This window comes from Diabrotica virgifera, chromosome 3 (assembly GCF_917563875.1).
Source record: "Diabrotica virgifera virgifera chromosome 3, PGI_DIABVI_V3a".
NCBI lineage: Eukaryota > Metazoa > Arthropoda > Insecta > Coleoptera > Chrysomelidae > Diabrotica > Diabrotica virgifera.
The window spans coordinates 64,544,087-64,564,949 of record NC_065445.1 but is presented as its reverse complement, the minus strand read 5'-3'; the positions used below and the strand labels follow the sequence as shown (position 1 = coordinate 64,564,949).

Here is a 20,863-nt window from a genome sequence, read left to right as displayed (position 1 = left end):
TCTATATTGTTTATTTTAATAAGTTACATGAGTGAAAAAAAAAAGAGAAAATTTAGTGTGATTTTTAATTTCAAATATCTCATTCAAAAGAAACTTTTTATTTATTCTTCGAAACTTTAGGCCCTCATTCTGCGTTTAAATTTTTCAAAAATGTTTATTAGTTTTTTTCAGGATTTGAAAAAAACAATAAAGACATTGTCCGTGGTGATATTTTCCAAATCGAACATTTGTCTATCTTTGTTATACAAAGCTGTCAGTCGAACAGAATGTAGTGACAAGACAGATGACAAATAAGGCTAATATTTATATAATAAAATAAAACTATAATAATATTGATAGTGTATTTGATAAATAATTGATTTAATAACGTGAAATTAATAAGAAGCTATTTATTGTTTACTATTTATGGAAGATCCGTGCAGAGAATAAGTATACCAGGGTATGTTCTGTGATCCAAGTATTTTTCGTTAAAGATGTTCAAAATGTATCTAAGTGTTCCATAGTAACAATATATTATTAAAAAAATCACTTTATCATCTTCTCTCTTTTCTCGAATATTAGTTTTTATTGTATATTATAAAAATTATTGTAATCACTGAGTTCATAGTTAGTGAAAAAATAATCATATTAATTAACTGAATTAATAATTTAAGCGATTATACAAGTAAAAGTTATCCAATAATATTCAAAAGCCATCTCTAAGTTAATGATGATAATGACATGCCAACTAATGTTTACATTTTCGGACGGGGTCGAGTTCGCTTCCAATGGTAAGAATTTTACCTGAACTAAAAGAGGTAGAGTCCGAATTGGCTCCCATAGACAAAATTTATTTTACCTAAACATGTCGAAAATATCACCCAGCGTTGTCACTTCTTTCAAATTTTCTCTTTTTGTTAGAAACAGGTACCTTCCTAGAAATATCTATGGGAAAGGAGGAAGACCTAACCCTTCGGTCCTAACTTAACTTTCGGGTATTAGAGTGTAGAGCGCAAACCGGCCGATTTCAGGTAAGAGCGCAAAACGGTCGAGCGCATACCGGCCGACACCGATAATTTGTGTTAAAATTGCCACATATGCCAATGTTGAACTAAAACAAACTCTAAAAGTATTTGTCTAAAAGTATAATTTTCCTATAAAAAGTCTATATCACTATGTAAATTTCCTAAGCAGTATAAATATTACATGATTTGGCAACAATGTCTAATGTTTCCGCGATTATATGAGAGCCTACCCGCATTCATGCGGGAGCCAATTCGTACCCTTCTAAAATATACCTGAACGAAGCGGAGCGAACTCGACTTCACCCACATTTTCATACCAGTGAGAATTTTACTACACGTAATTTGCCGTGTAAAGAAAGAAAAAGTAGGGATAGCCGTAAAATATTTGCAACTACGCTCTTATCGTTTTTATAATTTGTTTAAAAATTGTTACAAATAAAAAATATGTTGTCATAGAAAATTGTCGGTAAACATTTAAACATGATACACATAGTTTCAAAAGTTATGCATCACCTCTCGTATTCATGATGATTACGCTTTTATAAATCCGTATCTTTATCAGCTATTTAATGGGCATTTTTTTATAAAAAATATACCAATTTTGGTTTTTATTTTATTTGATTACCCATTTAATTGACCTGGTTTTGCCAAGGTGTAAACATTTGAAAAATTTATTCGGATGAAATTTTTGAAAACGTGATTAAAAATGAATCGTACTTTAATTTCTGAGTTGGACCGTATAAGAGTTATCGATTTAGTTGAAGAAGGCCATTCACAGCGGTTCGTGGCGGAAAGAGTGGGTGTTCCTCAGAGTGATGTCTCACGGATGTGGAATAGGTTCCTGGAGACAAACTCGATACGGAATAGAGCTCGGTCTGGTAGACCCCGAGTAACCAATGATCGACAGAATAGATATATCAGAATTTCCACCTGTAGAAATTCCTCTATGTCTATACCAGACCTCCAAAGAGAATTCAGGCATGCTACAGGAGTCACGAGTATCGTTGGCTACAATAAGAAGAAGAATTTTAAACTCAGGTTTGAGGAGTCGTCAACCAATAAGAGTTCCTCAGCTACAATCTAGACATGTTTTGGACCGCCTCCAGTCGACTTAAGAACACATATAGCTCCCCAACAGTTTTGGAATTTTGTGCTTTTTTCAAACGAGACCAGAATTTGTTTAAATAGTGATAACCGACGAATTCGTGTGTGGCTCGTTGTGCATTGTTGACTCTCGCCACACACGAATTCGCCGGTTATCACTATTTAAACAGATTCTGGTCTCCTCTGAAAAAAGCACCAAATTCCAAAACTGTTGGGAAAGCTGTATGTGTTCTTGAGCCCACTGGAGACGGTCCAAAACATGTCTAGGTTGTAGCTGAGGAACTCTCATTGGTTGACGACTCCTCAAACCTTAGTCTAAAATTCTTCTTCTTATTGTATCCAATGGTACTCTGACTCCTGTAGCATGCCTGAATTCTCTTTGGAGGTCTGGTACAGACATAGAAGAATTTCTACAGATGGAAATTCTGATATATCTATTCTGTCGATCATTGGTAACTCGGGGTCTACCAGACCGAGCTCTATTCCGTATCGAGTTTGTCTCCAGGAACCTATTCCATATCCGTGAGACATCACTCTCAGAAACACCCACTCTTTCCGCCACGAACCGCTCTGTGAATGGCCTTCTTCAACTAAATCGATAACTCTTATACGGTCCAACTCAGAAATTAAAGTACGATTCATTTTTAATCACGTTTTCAAAAATTTCACCAGAATTATTTTTTCAAATGTTTACACCTTGGCAAAACCAGGTCAATTAAATGGGTATTCAAATAAAATAAAAAACCAAAAAAGGTATATTTTTTATAAAAAAAGGCACATTAAACATGTGATAAAGATACGGATTTAGAAAAGCGTAAACATCGTGAATACGAGGGGTGATGCATAACTTTTGAAACTATGTGTATATTGGCATAATAATATATCGATTAAAATAAGTTTCAGCTGGTGGATATGAAATCGACCTTTTTTGACAAAAGCCATCCGCCTATCATCCTATACTGAGGATAGTGAAGTAAAAGAGTACGAAGTGTATTACCAAAGCACTAAATAAAAGAGAAAGAGAAAATAGATATCATACTTGCGACGCTGACACTAGCAGCACGACGAAGCACAACAATATTGATGAATTATTGAAGACAAATAAGCAATAGATGATTAATATATTTTAAGAGGATAGATTAATAGATGATTAATATATTTTTTAAGAGGTAAGATAACAACAAGTGTTTATGTTTTATAGACAACTGAATTACAATATTAGGTAAGGGCAAGGACGCTTGGTAAGTAGCGGTTTTATGATTATCAGTAATTAGAATAACAATGGTTTCCACTCAAAATTTGTACTTAAATGTTAGTAGTAATTGTACTTAAATGTAACTGTAGTAGCTACTGTTGATATTGTTCATTTGTTAGCCCTTGTCTGTCTAAATGTTATAATATACTCTGGGCTAATTAGCAAAATTCATGGAAAAGTTATTTACCAGCAATTTTATTGCTGGAATCGAATTATAAGATCCTATATATTAATAATATAGGTATGCAAAGTCCGCAGATAGTTATAAACAAAATGGCGCCGACAAATCGTATTTTTTTCAATTATTGCTCTATAACTCCGAAGATTTTAACTTTAAAACAAAAACACTCAAATAAAAATTCACCGCAATTAAATTCTGCATAGAAATATGTTTTTCACGATTTGCTCCGACGAAAATTTTCCTCGGAAAATGCGGGTTTTCCTAACAAAAACTATACTTTTCAAATAAAGTTTTAGGTAAGTAATTATTAATCAATAATTAAATAACTTAGTGACATCAAAGATTTCTTGGTATAGACTGTAATTCCAGAAGCCGGTGAAAATTAAACGAATATTTTAGCAACAATTCAATTGTTAATTAACAATTTACGATCGCAATAATAACCAAAATAATCATGATACATTGATCAAACTTATAAAGATTATAAAGATGAGATGCTTGTTTAATATTTTATCGACAAAATATAATTTTTTTTTTTTGGCATAATCTTTAAATTTTGAAAAAAAAAATTATAATACATAGTCTAAGTAGTAAAGTACAAAGGAAGTTTATTTACCAGCAATTTTATTGCTTTAATCGAACTATAAGATCCTATATATTATTAATATAGGTATGCAAAGTCCACAGATAGTGTGCTACTTTTTTTATAAACAAAATGGCGCCGACAAATCGTATTTTTTTCAATTATTGCTCTATAACTCCGAAGATTTTAATTTTACACCAAAAATACTCAAATAAAAATTCACCCCAATTTAATTCTACATAGAGGCATGTTTTTTCTGATTTGCTCCGATGAAAATTTTCCTCGGAAAATGTGGGTTTTCCCAACAAAATCTCGAATTTTCAAATAAATTTTTTGGGCCAGTAATTATTTATCAATAATTATATAGCTTGGTGAAATAAAAGCTTTCTTGGTATAGATTATAAATTCAGAAGCCGGTTAAAATGAAACGAATATTTTAGCAACAATTCAATTGTTAATTAACAATTTACAGTCGCAATAACAACCAAAATAATCATGAGACATTGATCAAACTTAAAAAGATTATAAAAGTGTGATGCCTATTTAATATTTTGTCGACAAAATATAAATTTTTCATTTTTTTCCATAATCTTTAAATGTTTAAAAAAATTGTTATAAACAAATTAACATTTCTTAGAAATTGTTTATTATATTCTAATTTTAAAAAATACTTAAAATGCGTATTTCATAGGTCTTGAAAATGAATGTTTTAAAAAAATTTTCCAACCATTTGCAAAAAAGTTAGGAAACAGCAAAATAAATATACGATATCTCCATTGTTTATAATTTGTTTTAATTGTTTCAAAGCTTAAAAGTGAGTCTATGGTACAATCTAATTACTCACAAAGAATGTCAAAAATTAGTGCAATGGTTATATTTTAATCAAAGATTAAAAATACTTTTTTTTGGAATTTTTAGCGCGAAAGTAGGCTTGATACAGAGCCGGAGATAAAATGCTCACTCGAAGCGACTGACACGCTTAAACCCGCGCGAGTTGTGTATGTGGGCGGGTAGCTACGGTACTGTATTATTCTACTTTCGCGCGTGTAAATTACAAAAAAATATATTTATAATCTTTAATTAAAATATAACCATTAAGCTGATAATCGATATTGTTTTATAAATAATTAGCTTATACTTTAAACTCACTTCTACGCTTTGAAAGAATTAAGAAAAATTATTAACACCGTAGTAATCGTATGTTTACATTGCTGTTTCATAACTTTTTTGCAAATCGTTGCAAAAAAGTTTTAAAGCATTCATTTTCAAGATATTTGAAATGCGCATTTTAGCTATTTTTTAAAATTATAATATAATAAAAACTTTCTGAGAAACGGTAATTTGTTTATAACTATTTTTTTTAAACATTTAAAGATTATGCAAAAAAATAAAAAATTTATATTTTGTCGACAAAATGTTAAATAGGCATCTCATCTTTATAAGATTTCAAAGTTTGATCAGTGTATCATAATTATTTTGGTTATTATTGCGACCGTAAATTATTAATTAACAATTGAATTGTTGCTAAAATATTCGTTTAATTTTCACCAGCTTCTGGAACTATAATCTAAACCAAGAAGGCTTTTAAGTCACCAAATTATTTAATTATTGGTAAATAATTACTTATCTAAAACTTTATTTGAAAATTGAAGATTTTGTTAGGAAAACCCGCATTTTTGGAGGAAAATTTTCGTCGGAGCAGATCGGGACAAACACGTCTCTATGCAGAATTTAATCACGGTGAATTTTTATTTGAGTGTTTTTGTTGTAAAGTTAAAATCTTCGGAGTTCTAGAGCAATAATTGAAGAAAAAACACGATTTTCGGGCGCCATTTTGTTTATAAGAAAATTAGCACACTATCTGAGGACTTTGCATACCTATATTATTACTATATAGGATCTTATAATTCGATTCCAGCAATAAAATTGCTGGTAAATAACTTTTCCCAAAAATGCCCAGATAATTCCCTCCGATAATCAGCCCAGACTAATAGTATAATTTACTGTTATCATAACATTATTAAGGTTTATGTTATAGTTTTAACTTGAAAACAATATATTTTTTTCACTATTAAAATGTTATTCTTACCACTAAAATGTGAAAACTTTGAATTATCCGTGTCTATCTGTCTGTCCGTATACACAACTCCTCCGATATTGGGACATATAGAATGAAAATGAGGTGTCAAATGAAAGCTTATAACCCAGGGATGATATATTAAAGGCGAGAAATTTTACCTCTGTTTCCAGAGTTGCAACCGAAAATACAAATAATTTCTCCGAAATAGTACAAGCGATATATTATTCGATGCGCCTTAGCAAGACGAGAACAAATATATACTTCCTGTTTCATGCCTGTATGTCCGTCCATCTGTCCGTTTATAAGTACAAGTCCTCCGGCATGAGTCAAATATAATGACAAATTTGATGTCAAATGAAAGAATATACAAAACAAAGATGGTACTAAAGGTGGGAAATTTGACCTCAGTCTTCTGGTTCCAGAGTTGCAACTGGAAGTACCGTTTTAAAGACGCCGAATTAATATAAACGATACATTATTCGATGCGCCTTAGAAAGACGAGAACAAACATATACATCCGGTTTTATGCCTATCTGTCCGTCCGTCTGTCTGTCCGTCGACACCTTCCGTGAGCTCCTCCGTTATTAGAACAGATAGAATGACAAACGAGCCGACAAATGATAGTTCACTCTGCTGCCAAATAATCACTCAAAGATGGTAATAAATATGAGAAATTTGACATAGGACTTACAATAATTAAATCGTTAAATAGAATATTGTGGAATAAAGACATAGGAAAACAACGAAAAGTAACAATTTATAATATGTATCTTAATAAAAAGCACATTCATATACGGTTCTGAAAAGTGGAGGATTAAATAACATCAAATGAGAAAACTAGAGGCTACGGAGATGGACTCATGAAGACGATTAAACAGAACATCAAAGTTGGAGAGGATTCGAAATGAAATCATAAGAGAGAGAATGGGTGTATCAAAAACAATTACTGACTGCATAGAGAAGAAACAATTAATCTGGTACTCACGGGCACTTCAAAGGATGAGCGAGGAAAGACTCCCTAAAAAGGTAATGGGATGGATACCAAAAGAAAAACGACAAAGAGGAAGACCGAAAAAATCTTGGATTGGTGGTATATACAGGGTGTAACAAAAATACAGGTCATAAATTAAATCACATATTTTGGGACCAAAAATAGTTCGAATGAACCTAACTTACCTTAGTATAAATATGCACATAAAAAAAGTTATAGCCCTTTGAAGTTACAAAATGAAAATCGAATTTTTCGAATATATCGAAAAATATTAAAGATTTTTTATTGAAAATGGATGTGTGGCATTCTTATGGCAGGAGCATCTTTAAGAAAAATTATAGTGAAATTTGTGCTCCCCATAAAAATTTTATGGGGGTTTTGTTCCCTTAAACCCCCCCAAACTTTTCTGTACGTTCCAATTAAATTATTATTGTGGTACCATTAGTTAAATTCAATATTTTTAAAACTTTTTTGGCTTTTAGTATTTTTTCGATAAGGCAGTTTTTATCGAGTTGCGGCTTCTTTTTTAATATGTTTACATAAAAATTTTATGGGGGTTTTGTTCCTTTAAACCCCCCAAATGTTTGTGTACGCTCCAATTAAACTATTACTGCGATACCATTAGTTAAACAAAATGTTCTTAAAACTTTTTTGCCTCTTTGTATTTTTTCGAGAAGGCAACTTTTATCGAGATATGACTTCTTTTTTAATACGGTTCAAAATATACCTAAAAATGTAAATCATACATAAATTTTCATATTATTAGCAAGTCTCCATAATCGTACTTAACCATATACAAATATGTGGTGGATTTGACAAATATTCAAAATATCTCGATAAAAACTGACTTTTCGAAAAAGTACTAAGAGCCAAAAAAGTTTTAAAAATATTTTGTTTAAGTAATGGTACTACAATAATAATTTAATTGGAACGTACACAAAAGTTTGGGGGGGTTTAAAGGAACTAAACCCCCATAAAATTTTTATAGGGTGTCCAAATTTCACTATAATTTTTTCTTAAGATGCTACTGTCATGAGAATGCCATATGTCCATTGTCAATAAAAAATCTTTAATAGTTTTTGGTATATTGGAAAAAATCGATTTTCATTTTGTAACTTCAAAGGGTTGTAACTTTTTTTATATACACATTTGTACTAAGGTAAGTTAGGTTCAATCAAACTATTTTTAGTCCCAGAATATGTGATTAAACTTATGACCTCTATTTTCGTTACACCCTGTATACGGATGTCTATGAGCGAAAGAGGATTATCTGATGAGGACTGGAACAACTGAGGGAACTGGCGCTTATAAGGCATCGGACAACGTCGCAGGACGATAAAAACCGACAATATACTTCTGGTTCCAGAGTTGTAACGAACAGTGCTGTTAGTCATTTCTGATTAAAGGCTGATTTATGTTACACCAGGACGTGGACGGCACGGCGCGCAGAACAATAGAAATCGCACGTTATTGGCACTTCCCGGTGTCGCCCTGTTCCATCGTAACTTAAACCAGCCAATGCTTTTCATATCAGACGATTCTTCAACGTGCCCTCGCTCCCGTTGTAACATAAATTCGGCTTAAAAAGTTATGACTGGAAGTTTTGCAAAAATTATTCAAAATTAGTCAAATAGTATATCAATCGACGCAGTTACACGAATCCCAGGCAACCAAGTAACGTCAATAACGTCGACATTTAAATACCTAAGATTAATGACGTTAAAATACGTTTAAAAACACGTTTTCATTTCAGACAGCCCAAGTCTGACGTCACAAAAACGGGAGGAGCTTAAACAGTTAATACTTATAATGCTATTGACATGACAGACTCCAAACTTCATTTTTTATTTATTGTTTACGTGCTTTGTGTGGTAAAAAAATAAGACTTTTGGTGTTTTGGTGTTTATTTTCTGTTAATTAACTAATTATTATGTGTTGTTCACGATTCTTTTTGATTTAATGGACAGCGTTATGTTAAATTAAGATATTATGCTGGATAATTTGTTAATAAATTATTTATTAGAATATGTTGTTTCAGTTTTGACACAGTAAGTAGTATACCTCACTGGCGAAGCGTCCATGTAACCACTGTTACCATTGGTAACAGTTAAAAATCTTGCAAATAAATATTTTATGACGATGAATAATTCTATTTACCAATATTTTTACCAATAGAAATATATTATATTATGTGGTAATAGTACCTGACTCAGTAAATAGCCAACTACTCGTAAACACGAAAATATTGGCGAGTTTATGTGACTCAGTTGCACTTATACTCTGTTACTAGACTCATTTCTGGTTACAATGGTTATATACCCACGCTGGCGCTCGGGACCGGCTAGTGACTTAAAATTTTGAAGAAGCGACGGCATAAGCGCACTGTGTATCACAAACCATACATACTCATAGACGTTTCACGTAAATTGTCAAGGTCAAGACAGCAAATTAGTTACCATTCCAATCAAGAGATGCCGCTGTCAGTCAATTCTCTTGTCATAATTAACAACTGACAGTTGACAATTAAATTAATTTCTTATTTACTTTTTATTTTACAGTTTGTGGCTTAATTATTTTATTATAGTGGTGTTACGTTTTTAATTAGATTTAATCACAATTTTAATAAGTGCATTAACCTTCTCTCCATTTTTATGAGCAGAATTTTTAGTTTACATTGATCATCCCGTGTTGTGTTTCTCCACATTAAAAAAAACAATATAATAGATCCCGAAACAGTTTATTCCAATAGACAAGTGTGTCATCAACATTTCGGACCTATATATTTTTGGAAGTTTGTAAAAGATTATAAGGTAATATGTATCTAAACAATCATCCTATCTACAAGATTTTTTCAAAAATTTTCATTCAACTCGATACACATTAGTTCTTTCACGTGACACATAGCAGTAGTGTTTAGCATTTTGAAAACAAATTGGAATATTTGAAGTTTTTAGTAAAATATGGAATAAAACATTGAATTGTATTTCTGTTGTTTTAATTTCCTGCGAAATTTCATCAAAAATTCCGCAAAATTTATAATTTGAAATTCTCACGTAACTAAAATTTGTCAATATAGTTCCCATTCCAATCAAGAGATGGCGTTAATTCGATCCGAAAGATTAACATGGTCGTGAAACGTCTATAAGTATGTATGGTTTGTGCTGTGTATCAGTAGCGCTGTTACCAGATTTAAAATTGGTGAAAGTACCTATAAAAAGTGTTCGTGCAGTTAACCATAGATGAGTGTCGCTTCTTAATCGATCAACTACTTGAAAAGTAATTCTCCTTGTATAATTTTGAAGAAAAAAATGAGATTAAAAATGAAAGACCTATTTTAAACTATTTAAAAAATGAATCAACAAAAGTAGTTCGATATTTTAAATTTAGTTGGTACAGTGAAAATCCTTGGTTATATTATGATTGCAAGAAAAATATACTGTATTGTCGGCTATGTCTTCTGGTTTCTACAGAAAAATGGGTGGACCAGGTTCACGATTTAAATAGTGTTAGATTTTTAAAAAGAAGACATGAAATTTCTCCGTTACCTATATGTAAGATGTATACCCAATTTGATTCAGTTTGGCAAAACAAAAATCAAAAGTTCTCTTAACCAAGCTTTTAAAGCAAATATTGCTAAACATAATGAGTTTGTTAAAAAAAATAGATAGGTATATCCTTAGCACACTTATATACCTCGTCCAATTTACTTACCGTTGCACGTCATCCGCGCTATAGCCTGTGACACGATACCAACACGAAATATCTAGGCGGTAGGTGTGTTCCACGGTTCTTAGACATTACTACGGTTGCCTAAATCGACTAACCAATGAACATTAAGGGTGAGATTACGTCACGAGAGTTTACTGTCATTAGAATCGTAATATGATTTTTTTCGAATCCTGAGAAAACCAAGTATTTTAGAAAAATTTAAACGCAGGATGCAAGATTAGATTATTACCGAGGGCGGAAAGCCCCTTAGAATAAACAAGCAGATTCTATTGAATGAAATATTTGAAATTAAATATCACACTTCTCTTTTATCTTCAGCCCTGTAACTTATTAAAATAAACATTATAGAAGTTTTCAGGGACTTTCAGCCCTCGGTAATAATGTAGTCTTTCATTCTGAGTTTAAATTTTTCAAAAATATTTATTAGTTTTCTCAGGATTCGAAAAAAATGAATACAATTAAAACACATTGAGAATTTTGACATGCGTCAAAGTTTTGCATTAACTCAATGTAAAATTCTGAACTGTTGAATTCCAGCTTCCCTAATAATTATTTTACATCAAAAGACATTAGAAACTATTTGAAGAGGATTGAAATCTATATTGGAAATAACTGTTAAAATTGGTCTACGTAATTAAACATATTCCAAAATTTTGTAAAAATGAATACATTTTAGTTTTCAGCCCAAACTTAGGCAACACACAATGCAATAATGTTCATATTTTTGAACTGTCAATATTTTTATTTTATCATCTATTGTTTAAAAACAATACAGTTGATAAGATACCCTCAGTTGCAGAGAAAGGATTAATAATAAAGATTTTTTTATTCAGTCAATGGTGTGAGCACTGTCAGTTAAATAGTAACGTGTGGCCTTACTTTTACACGCATACCTATTGTGGCAAATGTATTACATTTTTCAAAATTTTGGAATGCATTTAAATCGTTGAACAATTTTAACTTTTGATTTGAATACAGATTTTAATTCTCTACAAGTATTCTCTCATGACTTTTGATGTAGAATAATTAGGGAAGCAGGAATTCAACAATTCAGAACTTTACATTGAGTTTCCTATGGCCCTTTTTACGATTCGCCACCCGGTATAAGATAAAATGTGTACTATTTGTCTTATTATTTCATAATAACACAAATAATACACATATATACACAATAACACACATTCAATGATCGAAAATAATTTAAAAATATGGGAATGTAAACTCTTGTGACGTAAAGTCAAAAATATAAGTCTCCCCACCACCGTCGGACAAGACAACCGTAATGAAGTCTAATAACCGTGGGTGTGTTCCCCTTTAGAATCATTTTGATTCTAAAAAAGAACACACCCACCGCCTAAATATTTCGTGTTGGTATCGTGTCACAGGCTATGGCGCGGATGACGTGCAACGGTAAGTAAATTGGACGAGGTATAATACAGTTGAGTCCGCGAGTCTTTACACGTGTGTCATCATTTAAAGCATACGAAATAAGTCAGAAATTTACTAAACGCAATAGCAAGTGATAGAAAGTGGGTATTATATCGATCACGGGTTATAGTATAGAATTTGACGTTATCAAATGAATATAATGTCAAATTTAGGCTTTGCTTTAAAATTTTGGTGCATAATTTCAGCTACATTCGAAGTAGCTTAATAAATTATTTTATTATCATTGATTAATAAATGAATAAACAATTTGTAAAAAAATTCAATGACATCATATATTTTCTTTTTGTTATTTTATTCACTTTGACGGAACATTTAACACAAGCATATCTTGTACGTTGTCAAAATTTATCGTAGAATAACATAAACTTATTTATCATAAAATTTCTAATTCCAATATAAAATTAGTTGTGAAAACAACTGATGATATATTATAAAAAACTTCAAAATGCAAAAATTCGACAAAATAGCAGCAAAAAGTTCAACAAACTGACGGCCACAAAAGTAAACAAACCAAAACGTCAGAAATTGTACTTAAAATAATATGTGAAAACATTCACAATCGTCTTTCTTTGTATATGTCTCTTTTCAATGCACTGAGTCTAAATCGTTCATAAAAATAACATGTGTTTTCACTTAATAGCATGCGGCAGCTGGTTTGTCATTAGATTCATGCGTGGAAGAGAATGATGCTAGATAAAAAGTATGTGTTGTATCTCGCCAGGTAATAATGACGTACGGGTAAAGACTCGCGAACTCAGCTGTACATACTGTATGTTTTTGGGCTAAACAAGAACTAGCGTTTCGTGGTCATTTTGAGTGCGACGACTCTGACAATCCAGGCAATTACAGCGAATTGTTAACATTAATTGCCAAAAAAAAATCAAAAATTTTGTCAACATCTAGAAACATCTGTTTTTTCGAGAGTTTCAAGTGATATACAAAATGATATTATTGAGGCTACACTCACCGGCACAAAATTCCGCCACCCAAAATTTTTGATTAAGTTTGACAATAATTTATAACTTTATTATTTGTGCTCCGATTTTCAAAATTCCTACACCAGTTTGTAGGTACATGTATTCATATTGTTTGGTATTATTCCGGTAACAAAAAATTTTGCTTGCATGTCATTGTACAGGGGTGAAAAGAAGCGTTGTATTTTCTCATAATTTTAAAAAATTCTGTGGAAAAATGGAATAGCTGATTTTGTTTCGTAGTCCTGTCATATTTTCCCAGAGGCACCATCAACATTTTGTTTTTTGAATTATCCGAATATCTTTTTTCTTGTAAGAGATGTACCATTTTTTGTAAATAAAAACACTGATTGACTCATACAATTGAGGTTGGATTGATAAGATTAGAATGTCCCGCATGTAGCCCAGATCTCAATCATATTGAGCATTTATGGGATGAATAAAAAAAAGCTATTTGCCGTCATCCTAGGCCTCCAGAAAATTTGGTACAGTTATGGCCCTGGTAGAGGAATATCGGGCTATTCCCCAGGCAAGGAAAACACATCTTTATTAGACGCTAAACAGATTGCAAGCAGTCGTTGCTGCAAGAGGTGGACATAACCGCTATTGAATTGTTTTGTTTTGTTGTTAAATTTGTTTTGTTTTGTTAATTTTAGTGCGTTTGATATTTTTAATTAAATAAACCTTCAAAGCAGTGTTTTTAATTACAGCTCTTACAAGAAAAGAGATATTCAGATAATTCAAAAAACAAGACCTTAGTGATACCTCCAGGATAATACAAAAGGAGTATGAAACAAAATCAGCCCTTCAATTTTTCCACAGAATTTTTTAAAGTTAGGAGAAAAAACAACGCTTACATTCACCCCCGTATAATGACATCTAAGCAAAAAATTTTTTGTTACCGGAATAATAGCAATTGACATCAATACATGTACCTACAAACTCGCGCAAGAATCTTTAAAATCGAAGTACAAATAATAAAGTTATAGATTGTCAAACTTAATCAAAAATTTTGGGTGACGGAATTTTGTGCCGGTGAGTGTATATATATACATTTAGCCATATCTTCATTTTTTTAAATAAGATTATTTGCATCTGGTTTTGATAACACTTCAGAAAAAGTCACGCGTCGCCACTGGTATACCTATATAAAAAGTGAAAATTCTATAATTTTGCATTGGGGGTATTGTAATTTGATTGTAATTCTATGCATTTTTTTATAAAGTCTTCCATTTGGTTTTACTTTTAGCCTATAAGCTAATTTTAAAACAATTAAATGAAAAATTGCAATACCAACAATGCCAATCCGGATAATTATTATTATTGTGTATTTTTAAAACCATAAAATGAAAAATAATCTAAAAAAAACGACAAAAACTATGCTTTTGATATCACGTATCTAAAACGTGATAAAAATGACGTCAGGTATGGTGGGACATATTCACGTGACTTTAGACGTCGAAAAAACGTGATAAACTGACGTGGTTTGGTGATAATTATGACGTCTTTTCAACGTTTTGTAAACGTTATTTGGTTGCCTGGGATAGTTCAAATGTCGAGTTCCGGTTCAACTTCGAGTCACGTTGAGTGAAAACCTAGGACTTACGAAGTCTATTTGCTTGTTAATAATTTATTTACTTCAATTTTATTATAAAACTGGAGAATATAAACTGGAGAATATAATACAAGTTTAATAACCTATATAGTTTACAAAAAATATTTTGATACGCCTATGATAGTACTATAAATTCTTGACCTACTAAAATTTTATAATAGTCATGGCATTATACGCCAGTCAATTAGAGCAAAAACGGATATTACCTCCGATTTCTATCCTACTGCATGGATTTTAATGAAATTTTGGGACTAGCCTCTACTTATCTCCTAATTCAAAGTCTACCCTATGCCGATATGTGATTTTATCTTGGGGGTAGTTCCCACCCCTTCTCGGGGGTGGAAAATTTTTTGGTCAAAATAACCACGGAAGTGACTATTAGAGAAACTAATTCTAAGCAAAAACTATTCTATAATTTTTTTTGAAAATTCAATACTTTTTGATTATTCGTGGTTGAAAATTTGCCATTTTCATTGAAAAATAATGTCACCTTTTCGGGCGGTTTTTTTGCGAATACCTTAATAATTATGCATCTAACGGGCGAAGAAAAACTTTCCTCTTCCGAGATGGGGTGGGAACAGTGGCGTAGCTAGCCCCACAGGGCCCCCTATCAAAGTTTTGTGCCCCCTATCAAAAACGCGTGTATAGAATAGAATAGAAATATACTTTATTGTCATTGAAAATTTTACAATTTTATGGACAAAGCGTAGGTACCTACAAAGAGTAGGAAAAAAACAACAACAATTATTTAAAGTTTATTGAAATTATACAAATCGTGAATATTATTACAAAATAAAAGATAACGAAATAAAACAAAACAATACAGAGTGTTTCATTAATAATTGGAAATATTTTAACTGTAGATTTTTGGGCTCAAAATATTAAGGTTTAACCTAAATCACCTACTCCGAAAAGGCTTCCTAACGAGATGGAGCTCTTTGAAGATGGTGCCTTTTAATTAGTTTTTTTGAAATACCTCTAGAACACATCTATTTAGAAAAACTAAAACTGGTACGGCTATTTATCTTCCAGAGATAAATCTATTTCATAAATTGCGAGTTTCTAGTACCGGTCATATTCATCCTCTTTGGGTAGGGCAACGGTTATTTTATCGCATAACTTTTTTGTCTTTAACTTTAAGCATTTTTGACAGTGGATTATTAAATTGTATGGTATTCTAGTACTAAAACTTACTCTTACTTTAAGTCGGTAGGATACACCGTTTTCTAAAAAAATCGATTTGAAATTTTTTCGTTTTTTGAATTTGATCAAAATTTAAAAATTTTTTCAAATAACTGTGTATTTTACCGACCTAAAGCAAGAGTAACTTTTAGTACTAGAATACCTCCTAATTTAAGAATCTAGTGTCAAAAATGTATCAAAATTAAAGACACAAAAAATAATGCGATAAAATAACCGTTGACCTACTCAAAACGCACGCATATGACCGGTACTAGAAATTCGCAATTGATGAGATCGATTGATCTCTGGAATAAACGTACCAGTTTTCGTTTATTGTTTTCATAGTTTTTTTGAAAATTTTTTTCAAATTAAAAAAAACACAAAATTTTCAAATCGACATTTCTAGAAAACGGTGTATCCTACCGACTTAAAGCAAGAGTACCTTTTATTACTAGAATGCCTCACAATTTAATAATCTAGTGTCAAAAAGGCTTAAGTTAATGATAAAAAAGGAAGATAAATAGGCGTACCAATTTTGGTTTCTCTGAAAAGAAGCGTTCTGGAGGTATTAAAAAAAAACTAATTAAAAGATACCTTTTTCAAAGAGCTCTAGCTTCTGTAAGAAGCATTTTCAGACTAGGTGATTTGGGTTAAATCTTAATACATATTTTGAGCTCAGGAATCTACAATTAAATTATTTCCAATTATTAATGAAATACCCTGTATATTGCAAAATTTAAATAAATTGCAAATTGCATAATACGACTTTAGGAATTAATTCAGCGTATAACACTCAAATATAGATAATAATAATAAATCTAATAAACTCTAATAATCCAAAGTCAAAAAACAGATTTGAATTGAGACTCATTGTTTTAAAACACATTCAGTTTTTTCAAGCCTAGGGCGAATAGACATTGAAAAGGAGCGTAAACAAAGAAGTTATGTTCTTTAACGGCGAGCGACCGGCAAATAGATATACCTAAATACAATTTATAGATAAAGAACAGATTACACGAAAATATACGCAAACAATACACTGTTTCAATGTTTCAAATTATCAAAGGTAAAGCGATTACAAATATTGCAATTTCGCATTATACATTATACAATGTCTCACACAGCCAACGGTGATTAGACAATAAGAAGTAGTTTGAAAATAAAAAACGTGTTATTATAGAACGGCGAGAGGCAGAAAATAGATAGGTACCTGTACAGTACATAAATATAGTTTATAATAAAGAATCCATTACACGAAAATGTCGATATTCCAACAATATATGTACACTGTTTCAAAGCGTTTTAATAGTGAAACAATTGCAGAATATTTTGTTCAATCTTTTGAATGGAATTTTGTTTCGACATGCCGCGTTGGGGCCCCTGAATGTCGGGGGCCCCGTATAATTGATACGGCTGATACGGCGGTAGCTACGCCTCTGGGTGGGAACCATCCCCAAGATAAAAGCGCCATAGGATATAGGGTAGACTTTGTTTCTTGAGCTATTCCCTACTTACAGTGAAAATATCAAGTAAATTGATGCAGTAGGATGGAATTCGTAGCCAAATCCTTCACGACTGCACTATTATACGTATTTATCATTAACAAAGAATTTGATAACGCATTTTAAAGTAGAGCAAATTAAAAATGAGTCATTAGTAGAGTGGTATAATGTATAATACATCTTATCAGATGAGGGGAATTACTAAAACGTAGAAAATTTTATTTCATCTAAGGAAAACCCAAACAAATAATAAAAAAAATCTTTTGGTAGTCATGACATCATGTTATTTGATTAAACTTAAAAAATGTATTTAAATATGTTTCTATACATAGTATTATTTCTTAGGTTATATAGGGTGTAACAAAAAGGTAGGTCATAAATTAAATCACATATTCTGGGATCAAAAATAGTTCGACTGAACCTAATTTACCTTAGTGCAAATGCGCACATAAAAAGTTATAGCCCTGTGAAGTTATGAAAATCGATTTTTTCCAATATATCGAAAAGTGTATTTTGTATTGAAAATGGACATTTGGTTTTCTTATGTAAGGAACATCTTAAACAAAAATAACTGGATTTTGTGCACCCCATAAATATTTTATGGGGATTTTTTTTCCTTCAACCCCCCATATTTGTTTACGTTCCAATTGACCATTCCAAATCACGTGATATAATATGGCCGGCAGTGGGCAAAAATTTAATAATATAGGGTTTACATCAGTTTTTGTAAAGAATATCCTGTTTGGTTTTGAGACCATCGACAGGACAATATTGATATCAAAACTTAAACAGTATGGTATAAGAGGTGCAGTAATTAAGTGGTTAGAAAATTATTTAGAACATCGCAAACAGAAAGTACGTTTTAAAGACCAATTATCACCTGAAATGGATAATAATACAGGTATTCCTCAAGGCAGTGTATTAGGCCCTCTTTTATTTATTCTGTACATTAACGATATCGATATTTTTGTAAATTGTGAGTTTAGTAACCTTTTTGCCGATGATACTCTAATCTGTTGTAGTGATGAAAATTTTGATATAGCCATCCAAAAAATTAATACTATTTTAGATATGGTTAACAAATACTTGATAATTAATAAACTTAAGTTGAATGTTAAAAAAACAAATGCAATGGTTTTCACTACTAAACATAAATATAGCTTGCTCGATTCTGAACATAAATTTAAATATTAATAATGAAAAAATTGAAGTGGTTACAACAGCTAAATATTTGGTATTCCAACTTGACAATATTCTGAATTTTGACAGTCATTTCGAGTATGTTCATAAAAAAATATCAAAAAAACTATACTTTCTGAGCAGAATATCTCAAAATTTGTCAATGGATTCAAAAATTACAGTATATAACACAATTATTCAACCTCATTTTGACTATTGCTCATCAATCTTATATTTATTTAAAATAAACTTAACATGCTACAAAAATTACAAAACCGTGGAATGAGAATAATTCTTAAAACAAATCATCGTACCCCAATTAAGACGATGTTAAATACTCTAAACTGGTTCTCTGTTGAAATAGATTGTTTTATTTCACCATGATTTTGGTCTTCAAAATAGTAAATGGCTTATCGCCTGAATATTTTCAAGAACTCATTTCTTTTAACAAAAATATTCATTCTTATAATACCAGAGGTTTAGATGACATATATATATATATATATATATATATATATATATATATATATATACCTAGAACTATGTATATATATATATATATATATATATATATATATATATATATATATATATATATATACCTAGAACTATGTATAAAAGTACGATGAATTCCACGTTTTTCCATATTACTTATCACGCACAAAATCCGCTTCTATCTCTCCAACTATTAGTAGTAGTAGCTAAAAAATACACGTCCATTTTATTGGTCCGAATTAAAAACGCCCTAAGATAGATTAAAGTTAAGAGGCTGCTACAGTAGCGCGTCATCAAAACGGAAAACGCGTTTTAAGATTGCGCCTTTAATTTTGAATATTTTGTCGAGATATTTGGTACACATATCCGTAATATAGTAAAGAATGGCGGTACAGAGCCCAATTTGAGAAATATATTAATATGTGGAAATTACTCTGTAATTAAATACAATATTAAAAAACGAGCCTGTACCGCCATTAAAAGAACAAAAAAATACTCTTTCTTCTAATACACATTTTTATCCCATGCCTAGATTTTGTGTCATATTGGAACTACTAAAATTTTTTATCTCTAACAAGAAATCGGACATATTATAACTAAATAACTCATTAGTCAACATATAGAGAAATTGTCACTGTCATTTTGACAAGGCTGCGTCAGATTTCTAAGTGTAACAGTGTAACTGACTGTATCGATATCTGTTCAGTCCGTTCAGTCATTGCTCAGTGCAGTATCTATTATTTTAAGAATTCGTTAATGTTGATCCATAGGAAAGTAATGTTTATTTTATAATTAATTTATTATATTTTGTGTAAATAGTAATATGTAAGTTGTTTGACTATTTGAAAAAATATATTATTGTTAATTGTGAGTTTTACTTATAGGTAAGTATATTTACGTAAAAATATTTAGAATTCTAATGCGAGTATATAAAGTTTTAGGACGATTTTTTATTATAAAAATATTATCAATAGTTTTAAAAAATGGGAAACGTTCATTTAAAGTTCTATTTAAAAAAGGGTTGAAACTAGTTAGAGTGAACTGGAGTGACTGCAAGAAACTCACCTTAATATCTTTAGTTTCTTTTATAAAATCTGTTTGAGATAAATAATGAATATTGAAGAAAACACTGACAATTTACAAATAATTTTGACTCACGGTGACAAGGAAAACGTTAACTCCATGAAACTTTTCGATGGCATTTTGATATATATGAAGATATTTTTAGTACAAATTTACAATACCAGAAAATCCGTTAAAATTTATAATCTCAAATAATTTATCTCTTTCAAATTTTGCAAGAGCATTAATAATTTTATTAACGGCTCCAGTAAGCGTAGCTAGTGGCAAACGCTTATTTTCAAAATTAAAGTTAACAATTTCTTCTTCTCTAGGTGCCGTCTCCGCTTCTAAGGTTGGCAATCATCAGATCGATTTTTACTGTTGAGACCGCGACTATAAATAATTAGTTGTTACTACATCCAAACTATTCTCTAAGGTTCTTCAGCCATAAGTTACGTCTCTTTTCTATGGACCTTTT

At 31.1% G+C, this 20,863-nt stretch overlaps 1 protein-coding gene across 2 annotated transcripts in view; it reads right to left on the bottom strand.

Annotated features, from left to right (window-relative positions):
* LOC114337888 (cytidine deaminase) overlaps positions 1-20,411 on the bottom strand; it is a 41,744-nt gene extending 21,333 nt beyond the window's left edge. Inside the window, exon 1 of one of the 2 annotated variants that reach the window (XM_050645136.1) lies at positions 20,389-20,411. The gene's annotated coding sequence lies outside the window, so the exon portion shown is untranslated. Of the gene's footprint in view, positions 1-3,147; positions 3,230-20,388 lie in introns of those variants that run through there. The other variant, XM_028288452.1, reaches the window with a different exon arrangement.
* Between the last annotated feature and the right edge of the window lie 452 nt (positions 20,412-20,863).